Below are 15,702 nucleotides of genomic sequence, written 5' to 3'. Positions count from 1 at the left end.
GCTGGCCGCAGCGGTTACGCCACGTCCCCCCAACGGTCCGGCCACGCCTGCGTTGGCCGGACCGTGCCTACTAAACGCCCCTTCCCGCCCAGCGACCGTCTCTGTCCTACCCGAACGCTGCGCTGCGACAAACTGCAACGAGCGTTCGGGTCAGAATGACCCCCCATGTGCACTGCAGGGGGGCAGATGTAACATGTGCAGAGAGAGTTAGATTTGGGTGGGTTATTTTGATTCTGTGCAGGGTAAATACTAGCTGCTTTATTTTTACACTGCAATTTAGATTTCAGTTTGAATACACCCCACCCAAATCTAACTCTCTCTGCACATGTTACATCTGCCCCCCCCTACAGTGCACATGGCTTTGCCCAACTGCTAACAAATTTGCTGCTGCGATCAACTCTGAATTACCCTCTATGTACACTAACTGTAACATCCTCAACCTGTCACCATAAGAAACTATCACATACCTCCCACAGCTATACCTACCGCTCTCTTCTTCTGCTTCTACTAGCTGGTGACATATCGCCAAATCCAGGTCCCATCCACATACCACGCTCACATTCAGCTGACTCACAACGGAATATAAATCAAACAAACCTTATCAACATCACATGTCTCCCATCTGCCTCCAAGTCACTAAAATGTGCTTTATGGAATGCAACAAATTAACATCTATTCATGACCTTTTCATAGCAAAAAAAACTCAATATGCTAGCTATAACAGAAAGGGTGGTCTTCAGTTTGCCGGCTGTCGGGATCCCAGCGCACAGTATACCGGAGCCGGAATCCCGACAGCCGGCATACCGACACTTTTTCTCCCTCTTGGGGGTCCACGACTCTCGTGGAGGGAGAATAGATAGCGTGGCGTGCGAGCGCGCCACCGTGCCCGCAGCGTGGCGAGACCGCAAGGGGCTCATTTGCGCTCGGCCAGCTGTCGGTATGCGGGCAGTCGTGATTCCTGCATCGGTATGCTGGTCGCCGGGAGCCCGGACGCCGGCATACACTACTACACCCAACAGAAACATGGCTCACACAATCAGACACTGACTCCCCTGCAACACTGTCACATGGTGGCCTCCACTTCACACTCACCCCGAGGTCTGGTAACAGTAAAGGAGGTGGGGTTGGAATATTACTGTCCAAATCTTACACTCACATCGTTTTACCACCTGTTCCCTCACTCGCATTTACATAATTTGAAGTACACTCTATTAGGATTTTCACCCCTTTTTCTCTGCGTGTTGCAGATATCGCCCACCTGGGAAACCCAAAAAGTTTCTGGAGGATTTTTCTGCTTGGCTCCCTCACTATTTATCCTCTGACATCTCCACCATCATTATGGGCGATTTCAATATCTCTATTGACAGTCCACAATCTCCACATGCCTATAAAATACTCTCTCTAACCTCCTCTCTTGGCCTCTCCCAATGGACTGACTCAGCTACTCATCAGGAGGGCCACTGCCTTGATCTTGTATTCACCAGACTATGGGGGTAATTCCAAGTTGATTGCAGCAGGAAATTTTTTAGCAGTTGGCCAAAACCATGTGCACTGCAGGGGGGGCAGATATAACATGTGCAGAGAGAAATAGATTTGGGTGTGGTGAGTTCAATCTGCAATCTAAAATGCAGTGTAAAAATAAAGCAGCCAGTATTTATCCTGCAAAGAAACAATAAAACCCACCCAAATCTATCTCTCTCTGCACATGTTATATCTGCCCCCCATGCAGTGCACATGGTTTTGCCCAACTGCTAAAAAAATTCCTGCTGCGATCAACTTGGAATTACCCCCTATGCTCTGTTTCTGAACTCACTAACACTCCTTTCCCTCTCTCAGATCACAACCTTATCAACCTGCATGCTCTCCTCCATTACTTCCAACTCAATGTCCCTGAAGTCTACCAAGCCTCCTCTAACCCGCAGAAATATTAACGCTATTAATTTTCAACAACTATCTACCTCACTGCAACCACTGCTTTCACCAATTTCTACATTCACCTCCCCTGAGACTGCTGTATCACACCTTAACCAAACTCTAGATACAGCGTTCGATGAAGTGGCTCCGGCTACCCATCACACTCCACGTAGACTTAGATGTCAACCATGGCACTCTAAATACACTAGACACCTACAAAAACTCTCACGTAAAGTAGAATGCCAGTGGCGTAAATCTCGTAGCTCAAGTGACTTTCTCACATATAAGACCGTGTACCACTCTTATCGTAGTGCTCTGGACACTGACAAACATATTTCCAATCTCTCATCTCTGCTCAAGCGTCTAACCCCGACTTTTTAATACATTTAAATCACTTCTTGTCCCTCCATCACCCAACTCACCAGCCATTGTCAATGCGCAAGATCTTGCTTCCTATAATTGAAAAGATCTGAAATGAAATGGTATGCTCTTCAACAGCCAGTGACCTGCTCAATTCCCTGCCTGGACCCTCTAACACCTTCTCTTCATTAGATCATCTTCATTTGTAGGAAGTATCTGCACTCTTTTCATCTGCCTACTCTACGACCTCTTCCCTTGACTCTATACCCTCACAAATTAGTAAAGCTCTGTCTGCTGTGCTCATCCCAACCTCAGCTAAAATCTGTAATCTCTTTCAGTCTACTGGTATCTTTCCTTCTCTATACAAGCATGCAGTGATTACTCCCATTCTGAAAAAAACAAAACTCTGACCATAACTCTCTCTCAAACTACCGTCCCATCTCTCAGCTCCCATGTCTCTCCAAATATACTCAAGAGTTTGCCTACACTCACCCCACACACTTTTTTAACTAACAGAGCCTACTGGACCCATTCAGTCAGGATTTTGTGCCCAACACTCCACAGAGACAGCATTAAGGTAGTGAATAATCTGGTCACTGCTAAATCTAAAGGCCATTACTCACTACTTATTCTCCTTGAGCTCTCTGCTGCTTTTGTCACTGTTTTCTTCTCATACAAACACTACAATCCCTAGGGATTCAGGACACAGCCCTTTCTTGGTTCTCATCCTACCTATCTAATCGCTTCTTCAGTGTCCATTTCTCTGAATCCACCTCCTCTTCGCTACCTCTCTCAGTTGGAGTACCGCAAGGCTCAGTCTTGGGTCCTCTGCTTTTCTCTATCTATACCACATCTCTTGGCAAACTAAACTCTTTCGGATTTCAGTACCATCTGTATGCGGATGATACTCAAACCTACCTATCCTCCCCTGATTTGTCACCATCTGTATTGGGCCGTGTCATTGAATGCCTTTCTGTTGTTTCACCCTAGATGTCATCTCGCCACCTCAAACTTAGTACAGGTTGAGTATCCCATATCCAAATATTTTCCGAAATACGGAATACTCCGAAATACGGAATGTTTTGAGTGAGACAGAGATAGTGAAGCCTTTGTTTTCTGACGGCTCAGTGTACACAAATTTTGTTTAGTACACAAAATTATTAAAAATATTGTATTAAATGACCTTCAGGCTGTGTGTATAAGGTGTATATGAAACATAAATGAATTATGTGAATGTACGCTTACTTTGTCTAATGCACAAAGTTATTAAAAATATTGGCTAAAATTACCTTAAGGCTGTGTGTATAAGGTGTATATGAAACATAAATGCATTCTGTGCTTAGACTTAGGTCCCATCACCATGATATCTCATTATATTATGCAATTATTCTAAAATACAAAATAATCCAATATCCAAAATACTTCTGGTCCCAAGCATTTTGGATTAGGGATACTTAACCTGTATTTCCAAAACAGAATTAATTATATTTCCACCGGCCAATAGTAGATCCCAACCTGATATCTCTATCACTGTTGAGAACTCGGCAATCATCCCTACCACACAAGCTCGCTGCCTAGGTGTCATTCTTGACTCTGAACTGTCCTTTGTTCCCCACATTCAATCTGTCTCAAGATCATGTTACATACATCTAAGAAACATATCCAAAATACGACCATATCTTACACAAGACACAGCAAAAACTCTAATCCATGCTCTCATTATCTCCCGCATTGATTATTGTAATAGTCTCCTGACCGGTCTTCCCAAACATAGGCTCTCACCACTACAAAACTATTCTGAATGCAGCTGCGAGGCTAATCTTCCTCGCAAAACGTTCATCGTCTGCAGATCCGCTCTGTCAGTCCCTCCATTGGTTACCGGTATTCTACCGTATTCAATATAAAATACTTTTACTGACATTCCAGGCTATTAAGCAAACTACACCAACATACATCTCCTCACTCATCTCATAGTATCTCCCAACCCGACCTCTTCGCTCTGCACAAGATCTACGTCTCTCATCCACACGCATTACTTGTTCACACTCAAAATTACAGGACTTTATCCGGGCTTCACCCACTCTGTGGAATGCCCCCCCACGCACAATAAGACTCACCTCTAGTCTCCAAACCTTTAAACGTTCCCTGAAAACTCACCTTTTCAGACAAGCCTATCAAATTCCAGACCCACCCACATAACCTTCAGTGCTTCCCTATCTAATTACATCCTCTCTGTACAGTATTCATAACATCACATATCTTGTCTTTCTTTACTCTCACACCCTCCTGACCCTTGGCCAACATTGCTGGGTGATCATATCATACAACCCATTAAGAACCTAGCAATCTGGTGGACCATTATGCAATAGGTCGCATCTATCCTTGTGTATCAATGTCTATTTCCCTATAGAGTGTAAGCTTGCGAGCAGGGCCCTCCTACCTCTATGTCTGTCTGTTTTACCCAGTTTTGTTTTATTACTGTTGTTCTAATTGTAAAGCGCAACAGAATATCCTGCGCTATATAAGAAACTGCTAATAAATAAATAATAAATAAATAAATGTGGTATCCCCATCAGAGCCCGTTACGGGCACCTGTGACACCCCCATCAGAACCTGTTACCGGCACCTGTGATACCCCCATCAGAGCCTGTTACCAGAGCCTGTGCCACCCCCATCAGAGCCTGTTACCGGAGCCTGTGACACCCCCATCAGAGCCTGTTACCGGAGCCTGTGACACCCCCATCAGAGCCTGTTACCAGCACCTGTGCCACCCCCATCAGAGCCTGTTACGGGCACATGTGACACCCCCATCAGAGCCTGTTACCGGAGCCTGTGACACCCCCATCAGAGCCTGTTACCAGCACCTGTGCCACCCCCATCAGAGCCTGTTATGGGCACATGTGACACCCCCATCAGAGCCTGTTACCGAAGCCTGTGATACCAGCATCAGAGCCTGTTACCGGCACCTGTGACACCCCCATCAGAGCCTGTTACCAGCACCTGGGACACCCCCATCAGAGCCTGTTACCAGCATCTGTGCCACCCCCATCAGAGCATGTTACGGGCACATGTGACACCCCCATCAGAGCCTGTTACCGGAGCCTGTCACACCCCCATCAGAGCCTGTTACCGGCACCTGGGACACCCTCATCACAGCCCATTACTGACAGCGGGGATACCCCCATCACTGACAGCGAGGATAACTCCATCGCTGACAGCGGGGATACCCCCATCACTAACAGCGGGGATACCCCCCATCACTAACAGCGGGGATACCCCCCATCACTAACAGCGGGGATACCCCCCATCACTGACAGCGAGGATACCCCCATCACTGACAGCGAGGAAAGCCCATCACCGACAGCGAGGATACTCCCATCACCGACAGCGAGGATACCCCCATCACCGACAGCGAGGATACTCCCATCACCGACAGCGGGGATACCTCCATCACTGACAGCGAGGATACCCCGATTACTGACAGCGAGGATACCCCCATCACTGACAGCGAGGATACCCCCATCACTGACAGCGAGGATACCCCCATAACTGACAGCGAGGATACCCCCATAACTGACAGCGAGGATACCCCCATCACCCCATCGCTGACAGCGAGGATACCCCCATCACTGACAGCGAGGATACCCCCATCACTGACAGCGAGGATACCCCCATTACTGACAGCGAGGATACCCCCATCACTGACAGCGGGGATACCCCCATCACTGACAGCGAGGATACCCCCATCACTGACAGCGAGGATACCCCCATCACTGACAGCGAGGATACCCCCATCACTGACAGCGAGGATACCCCCATCACTGACAGCGAGGATACCCCCATAACTGACAGCGAGGATACCCCCATAACTGACAGCGAGGATACCCCCATCACCCCATCGCTGACAGCGAGGATACCCCCATCACTGACAGCGAGGATACCCCCATCACTGACAGCGAGGATACCCCCATTACTGACAGCGAGGATACCCCCATCACTGACAGCGGGGATACCCCCATCACTGACAGCGAGGATACCCCCATCACTGACAGCGAGGATACCCCCATCACTGACAGCGAGGATACCCCCATCACTGACAGCGAGGATACCCCCATCACTGACAGCGAGGATACCCCCATCACTGACAGCGAGGATACCCCCATCACTGACAGCGAGGATACCCCCATCACTGACAGCGGGGATACCCCCATCACTGACAGCGAGGATACCCCCATCACCGACAGCGAGGATACCCCCATCACCGACAGCGAGGATACCCCCATCACTGACAGCGAGGAAAGCCCATCACTGACAGCGAGGATACCCCCATCACTGACAGCGAGGATACCCCCATCACTGACAGCGAGGAAAGCCCATCACCGACAGCGAGGATACCCCCCATCACTGACAGCGAGGAAAGCCCATCACCGACAGCGAGGATACCCCCATCACTGACAGCGAGGATACCCCCATCACCGACAGCGAGGATACTCCCATCACCGACAGCGAGGATACCCCCATCACTGACAGCGAGGATACCCCCATCACTGACAGCGAGGATACCCCCATTACTGACAGCGAGGATACCCCCATCACTGACAGCGAGGATACCCCCATCACCGACAGCGAGGATACCCCCATCACCGACAGCGAGGATACTCCCATCACCGACAGCAAGGATACCCCCATCACTGACAGCGAGGATACCCCCATCACTGACAGCGAGGATACCCCCATTACTGACAGCGAGGATACCCCCATCACTGACAGCGAGGATACCCCCATCACTGACAGCGAGGATACCCCCATAACTGACAGCGAGGATACCCCCATCACCCCATCGCTGACAGCGAGGATACCCCCATCACTGACAGCGAGGATACCCCCATCACTGACAGCGAGGATACCCCCATCACTGACAGCGAGGATACCCCCATTACTGACAGCGAGGATACCCCCATCACTGACAGCGGGGATACCCCCATCACTGACAGCGAGGATACCCCCATCACTGACAGCGAGGATACCCCCATCACTGACAGCGAGGATACCCCCATCACTGACAGCGAGGATACCCCCATCCACCCATCACTGACAGCGAGGATACCCCCATCACTGACAGCGAGGATACCCCCATCCCTGACAGCGAGGATACCCCCATCACTGACAGCGAGGATACCCCCATCACTGACAGCGAGGATACCCCCATTACTGACAGCGAGGATACCCCCATCACTGACAGCGGGGATACCCCCATCACTGACAGCGAGGATACCCCCATCACTGACAGCGAGGATACCCCCATCACCGACAGCGAGGATACCCCCATCACCGACAGCGAGGATACCCCCATCACTGACAGCGAGGATACCCCCATCACTGACAGCGAGGATACCCCCATCACTGACAGCGAGGATACCCCCATCACCGACAGCGAGGATACTCCCATCACCGACAGCGAGGATACCCCCATCACTGACAGCGAGGAAAGCCCATCACTGACAGCGGGGATACCCCCATCACTGACAGCGAGGATACCCCCACCACTGACAGCGAGGATACCCCCATCACTGACAGCGAGGATACCCCGATTACTGACAGCGAGGATACCCCATCACCGACAGCGAGGATACCCCCATCACTGACAGCGAGGATACCCCCATCACTGACAGCGAGGATACCCCCATCACTGACAGCGAGGATACCCCCATCACTGACAGCGAGGATACCCCCATCACTGACAGCGAGGAAAGCCCATCACTGACAGCGGGGATACCCCCATCACTGACAGCGAGGATACCCCCCATCACTGACAGCGAGGATACCCCCATTACTGACAGCGAGGATACCCCCATCACTGACAGCGAGGATACCCCCATCACTGACAGCGAGGATACCCCCATCACCGACAGCGAGGATACCCCCATCACTGACAGCGAGGATACCCCCATCACTGACAGCGAGGATACCCCCATCACTGACAGCGAGGAAAGCCCATCACTGACAGCGGGGATACCCCCATCACTGACAGCGGGGATACCCCCATCACTGACAGCGAGGATACCCTCATCACTGACAGCGAGGATACCCCCATCCCCCCATCACTGACAGCGAGGATACCCCCATCACTGACAGCGAGGATACCCCCATCACTGACAGCGAGGATACCCCCATTACTGACAGCGAGGATACCCCCATCACTGACAGCGAGGATACCCCCATCACCCCATCGCTGACAGCGAGGATACCCCCATCACTGACAGCGAGGATACCCCCATCACTGACAGCGAGGATACCCCCATTACTGACAGCGAGGATACCCCCATCACTGACAGCGGGGATACCCCCATCACTGACAGCGAGGATACCCCCATCACTGACAGCGAGGATACCCCCATCCACCCATCACTGACAGCGAGGATACCCCCATCACTGACAGCGAGGATACCCCCATCACTGACAGCGAGGATACCCCCATTACTGACAGCGAGGATACCCCCATCACTGACAGCGGGGATACCCCCATCACTGACAGCGAGGATACCCCCATCACTGACAGCGAGGATACCCCCATCACCGACAGCGAGGATACCCCCATCACCGACAGCGAGGATACCCCCATCACTGACAGCGAGGAAAGCCCATCACTGACAGCGAGGATACCCCCATCACTGACAGCGAGGAAAGCCCATCACTGACAGCGAGGATACCCCCATCACCGACAGCGAGGATACTCCCATCACCGACAGCGAGGATACCCCCATCACCGACAGCGAGGATACCCCCATCACCGACAGCGAGGATACCCCATCACCGACAGCGAGGATACCCCCCATCACCGACAGCGAGGATACCCCCATCACCGACAGCGAGGATACCCCCCATCACTGACAGCGAGGAAAGCCCATCACTGACAGCGAGGATACCCCCATCACCGACAGCGAGGATACTCCCATCACCGACAGCGAGGATACCCCCATCACTGACAGCGAGGATACCCCCCATCACCGACAGCGAGGATACCCCATCACCGACAGCGAGGATACCCCATCACCGACAGCGAGGAAAGCCCATCACCGACAGCGAGGATACCCCCATCACTGACAGCGAGGAAAGCCCATCACCGACAGCGAGGATACCCCATCACCGACAGCGAGGATACCCCATCACTGACAGCGAGGAAAGCCCATCACCGACAGCGAGGATACCTCCCATCACCGACAGCGAGGATACCCCCATCACCGACAGCGAGGATACTCCCATCACCGACAGCAAGGATACCCCCATCACTGACAGCGAGGATACCCCCATCACTGACAGCGAGGATACCCCCATTACTGACAGCGAGGATACCCCCATCACTGACAGCGAGGATACCCCCATCACTGACAGCGAGGATACCCCCATAACTGACAGCGAGGATACCCCCATCACCCCATCGCTGACAGCGAGGATACCCCCATCACTGACAGCGAGGATACCCCCATCACTGACAGCGAGGATACCCCCATTACTGACAGCGAGGATACCCTCATCACTGACAGCGGGGATACCCCCATCACTGACAGCGAGGATACCCCCATCACTGACAGCGAGGATACCCCCATCACTGACAGCGAGGATACCCCCATCACTGACAGCGAGGATACCCCCATCCACCCATCACTGACAGCGAGGATACCCCCATCACTGACAGCGAGGATACCCCCATCACTGACAGCGAGGATACCCCCATCACTGACAGCGAGGATACCCCCATCCCCCCATCGCTGACAGCGAGGATACCCCCATCACTGACAGCGAGGATACCCCCATCACTGACAGCGGGGATACCCCCATCACTGACAGCGAGGATACCCCCCATCACTGACAGCGAGGATACCCCCATCACTGACAGCGAGGATACCCCCATCACTGACAGCGAGGATACCCCCATCACTGACAGCGAGGATACCCCCATCACTGACAGCGAGGAAAGCCCATCACTGACAGCGAGGATACCCCCATCACCGACAGCGAGGATACCCCCATCACTGACAGCGAGGAAAGCCCATCACTGACAGCGAGGATACCCCCATCACCGACAGCGAGGATACTCCCATCACCGACAGCGAGGATACCCCCATCACCGACAGCGAGGATACTCCCATCACCGACAGCGAGGATACCCCCATCACTGACAGCGAGGATACCCCCCATCACCGACAGCGAGGATACCCCATCACCGACAGCGAGGATACCCCCATCACCGACAGCGAGGATACCCCCATCACTGACAGCGAGGATACCCCCATCACTGACAGCGAGGATACCCCCATCACTGACAGCGAGGATACCCCCATCACTGACAGCGAGGATACCCCCATCACTGACAGCGAGGATACCCCCATCACCGACAGCGAGGATACCCCCATCACTGACAGCGAGGAAAGCCCATCACTGACAGCGGGGATACCCCCATCACTGACAGCGAGGATACCCCCATCACTGACAGCGAGGATACCCCCATCACTGACAGCGAGGATACCCCGATTACTGACAGCGAGGATACCCCATCACCGACAGCGAGGATACCCCCATCACTGACAGCGAGGATACTCCCATCACTGACAGCGGAGATACCCCCATCACTGACAGCGGGGATACCCCCATCACTGACAGCGAGGATACCCCCATCACTGACAGCGAGGATACCCCCATCACTGACAGCGAGGATACCCCCATCACTGACAGCGAGGATACCCCCATCACTGACAGCGAGGAAAGCCCATCACTGACAGCGGGGATACCCCCATCACTGACAGCGAGGATACCCCCCATCACTGACAGCGAGGATACCCCCATTACTGACAGCGAGGATACCCCCATCACTGACAGCGAGGATACCCCCATCACTGACAGCGAGGATACCCCCATCACCGACAGCGAGGATACCCCCATCACTGACAGCAAGGATACCCCCATCACTGACAGCGAGGATACCCCCATCCCCCCATCACTGACAGCGAGGATACCCCCATCACTGACAGCGAGGATACCCCCATAACTGACAGCGAGGATACCCCCATCACAGCCCATTACTGAGATACTCCCAGCCGGAGGTTGTATTATTACAGCCTCAGACCAGAAGTTGTTACAATAATATTACCTATCACTCACTGTTACTGTAACCCCCGCCTCACAACAGGGTGACCCCCTGCCCTCACCCTGCCCCACACCAGGGTGACCCCCTGCCCTCACCCTGCACCACACCAAGGTGACCCCCTGCCCTCACCCTGCCCTACACCGGGGTGACCCCCTGCCCTCACCCTGCCCCACACCGGGGTGACCCCCTGCCCTCACCCTGCACCACACCAAGGTGACCCCCTGCCCTCACCCTGCCCTACACCAGGGTGACCCCCTGCCCCACACCAGGGTGACCCCCTGCCCTCACCCTGCCCCACACCAGGGTGACCCCCTGCCCTCACCCTGCCCTACACCAGGGTGACCCCCTGTCCTCACCCTGCCCCACACCAGGGTGACCCCCTGCCCTCACCCTGCCCCACACCAGAGTGACTCCCTGCCCTCACCCTGCCCCACACCAGAGTGACTCCCTGCCCTCACCCTGCCCCACACCAGAGTGACCCCCTGCCCTACACCAGGGTGAACCCCTGCCCTACACCAGGGTGACCCCCTGCCCTCACCCTGCCCCACACCAGGGTGAACCCCTGCCCTCACCCTGCCCCACACCAGAGTGACCCCCTGCCCTCACCCTGCCCCACACCAGAGTGACCCCCTGCCCTCACCCTGCCCTACACCAGGGTGAACCCCTGCCCTCACCCTGCCCTACACCAGGGTGAACCCCTGCCCTCACCCTGCCCTACACCAGGGTGAACCCCTGCCCTCACCCTGCCCCACACCAGGGTGACCCCCTGCCCTCACCCTGCCCCACACCATGGTGAACCCCTGCCCTCACCCTGCCCCTGCAATACCTACACCTGAGCCTGTTGCCGGCAGCCCTCCTGCCTGCCCGTGCTCTTCCCCAGTGAGACCCTCTCCCACCTGAGCCCGCTACCGGCAGCCCCCTTCCCTGTCCGTGCCCCGGCAGATAGCACCCCACCTGACTTCCCGTCCTGTGGCCGTAGCTCTATCAATGGAGCCGCTCAGTCAGTGCTCAGCCGGAGCCGCAAGTGCTGCCGGGAGTTGTAGTCTCCGCTCCCACCTCCTCCCGCTCCCCGCCCATAGGTACTGAGCAGAAGACCTGTGCGAGGACTACACCTCCCAGCAGCCCCCGCGGCCGCTCTGCCTCCTCTGGTGCCACACTAGCACTCAGCAGTGTGATACATCCATCTGTCTGTCTGTGCCTCATGTCACACTGAGAGCCGGGCAGCGGGGATGAGCCGTGGGCTGCACTATACACATGGGCTGCACTGACCTGGGTTACACATTCACAGGGGCTGCAGTGGTATATACACAGGGGCTGCACTGCACTGGTACATACACAGGGGCTGCAGTGGTATATATACAGGGGCCGCACTGCACTGGTACATACACAGGGGCTGCACTGGTATACACACAGGGGCTGCACTGGTATATAAACAATAAACATGGGCTGCTCTGGTATATACACATGGGCTGCACTGGTACATAACACAGGGGCTGCACTGGTATATATACAGGGGCTGCACTAGTACATACCCAGGGGCTGCACTGGTATATACACAGGGGCTGCAGTGGTATATAAACATGGGCTGCTCTGGTATATAAACATGGGCTGCAGTGGTATATATACAGGGGCTGAACTAGTACATACACAGGGGCTGCAGTGGTATATATACAGGGGCTGAACTAGTACATACACAGGGGCTGCAGTGGTATATATACAGGGGCTGAACTAGTACTTACACAGGGGCTGCAGTGGTATATATGCAGGGGCTGCACTGGTACATACACGGGCTGCAGTGGTATATATACAGGGGCTGCACTGGTACATACACAGGGGCTGCACTGGTATATACACAGGGGCTGCACTGGTATATACACATGGGCTGCTCTGGTATATACACATGGGCTGCTCTGGTATATACACATGGGCTGCTCTGGTATATACGCAGGGGCTGCAGTGGTATACACACATGGGCTGCACTGGTATATACACAAAGGCTGCACTGGTATATACACAAGGGCTGCAGTGGTATATACACAAGGGCTGCACTGGTATATACACAAAGGCTGCACTGGTATATACACATGGGCTGCAGTGGTATATACACAAGGGCTGCAGTGGTATATACACATGGGCTGCAGTGGTATATACACATGGGCTGCATTGGTATATACGCAGAGGCTGCAGTGGTATATACACAGTGGCTGCAGTGGTATATACACATGGGCTGCAGTGGTATATACACATGGGCTGCACTGGTATATACACAGGGGCTGCACTGGTATATAACACAAGGGCTGCAGTGGTATATACACATGGGTTGCAGTGGTATATACACAGGGGCTGCACTGGTTTATACACATGGGCCCTCATTCCGAGTTGTTCGCTCGTTATTTTTCATCGCATCGCAGCGATTTTCTGCAAACTGCGCATGCGCAATGTTCGCACTGCGGCTGCGCCAAGTAAATTTGCTAAGAAGTTTGGTATTTTACTCACAGCATTACGAGGTTTTTTCTTCGTTCTGGTGATCGTAGTGTGATTGACAGGAAGTGGGTGTTTCTGGGCGGAAACTGGCCGTTTTATGGGAGTGTGTGAAAAAACGCTGCCATTTCTGGGGGAAACGCGGGAGTGTCTGCAGAAAAGGGGGAGTGTCTGGGCGAACGCTGGGTGTGTTTGTGACGTCAAACCAGGAACGAAACTGACTGAACTGATCGCAGTGGCAGAGTAAGTGTCGAGCTACTCAGAAACTGCTTAGAAATTTCTATTCGCAATTTTGAGAATCTTTCGTTCGCAATTCTGCTAAGCTAAGATTCACTCCCAGTAGGCGGCGGCTTAGCGTGTGCAATGCTGCTAAAAGCAGCTAGCGAGCGAACAACTCGGAATGAGGACCATGGGCTGCACTGGTATATACACATGGGCTGCAGTGGTATATACACAGTGGCTGCAGTGGTATATACACATGGGCTGCAGTGGTATATACACAGGGTGCACTGGCATATACACAGGGGCTGCACTGGTATATACACAGTGGCTGCACTGGTATATACACAGGGGCTGCACTGGTATATGTACAAGGGCTGCACTGGTATATACGCAGGGGCTGCAGTGGTATATATACAAGGGCTGCACTGGTATATATACAAGGGCTGCACTGGTATATACACAGGGGCTGCACTGGGCTACACATTTGCTGCAGTGCTGCACTGGTATCTATGCATTGGCTGCACTGGTATATACACAGGGGCTGCACTGGTATATACGCAGGGGCTGCACTGGTATATATGCATGGGCTGCACTAGTATATACACATGGGGGATATTCAGTTGTTTGAAAAGTCAGTTGGGTGTCTGTTTATCTAATATACGGGAAAAAACAGACACCCAACAGACGTTTCAAACATTTGAATCCCCCCCCATGGGCTGCACTGGTATATACACATGAGCTGTACTGTTATATACACAGGGGCTACAGTGGTATATACACATGGGCTGCACTGGTATACAGTATACACTGAGCTGTACTGTTATATACACAGGGGCTACAGTGGTATAGACACATGGGCTGCACTGTTATATACACAGGGGCTACAGTGGTATATACACATGGGCTGCACTGTTATATACACAGGGGCTACAGTGGTATATACACATGGGCTGCACTGTTATATACACAGGGGCTACAGTGGTATATACACATGGGCTGCATTGGGCTACACGGGGGCTGCACTGGGCTACACATGGACTCTGTACTGGGTTACACATGGGCTCTGTACTGGGCTACACACAGACTCTGTACTGGGCTACACACGGACTCTGTACTGGGCTACACACGGACTCTGTACTGGGCTACACACGGACTCTGTACTGGGCTACACATGGGCTCTGTACTGGGCTACACATGATCTCTGTACTGGGCTACACATGGGCTCTGTACTGGGCTACACATGGGCTCTGTACTGGGCTACACATGATCTCTGTACTGGGCTACACATGGGCTCTGTACTGGGCTACACATGGGCTCTGTACTGGGCTACACATGGGCTCTGTACTGGGTTACACACGGACTCTGTACTGTGCTACACATGGGCTCTGTACTGGGCTACACATGGACTCTGTACTGTGCTACACATGGTCTCTGTACTGGGCTACACATGGACTCTGTACTGGGCTACACATGGGCTCTGTACTGTGCTACACACGGGCTCTGTACTGGGCTACACATGGACTCTGTACTGTGCTACACATGGGCTCTGTACTGGGCTACACACGGACTCTGTACTGGAC

General features: G+C 53.2%; 1 protein-coding gene across 4 annotated transcripts in view; it reads right to left on the bottom strand.

Moving 5' to 3' along the window:
• The window catches only part of XPNPEP1 (X-prolyl aminopeptidase 1), a 97,058-nt gene extending 84,580 nt beyond the window's left edge, over positions 1-12,478 (bottom strand). The window contains exon 1 of one of the 4 annotated variants that reach the window (XM_063962646.1): positions 12,374-12,478. The gene's annotated coding sequence lies outside the window, so the exon portion shown is untranslated. The other 3 variants (XM_063962648.1, XM_063962647.1, XM_063962649.1) reach the window with 3 other exon arrangements.
• Between the last annotated feature and the right edge of the window lie 3,224 nt (positions 12,479-15,702).

Source organism: Pseudophryne corroboree, chromosome 3 (assembly GCF_028390025.1).
Source record: "Pseudophryne corroboree isolate aPseCor3 chromosome 3, aPseCor3.hap2, whole genome shotgun sequence".
In the NCBI taxonomy this organism is placed as follows: domain Eukaryota; kingdom Metazoa; phylum Chordata; class Amphibia; order Anura; family Myobatrachidae; genus Pseudophryne; species Pseudophryne corroboree.
Note: the sequence above shows the minus strand (reverse complement) of the source record. Positions and strands in the feature narration are given on the sequence as shown.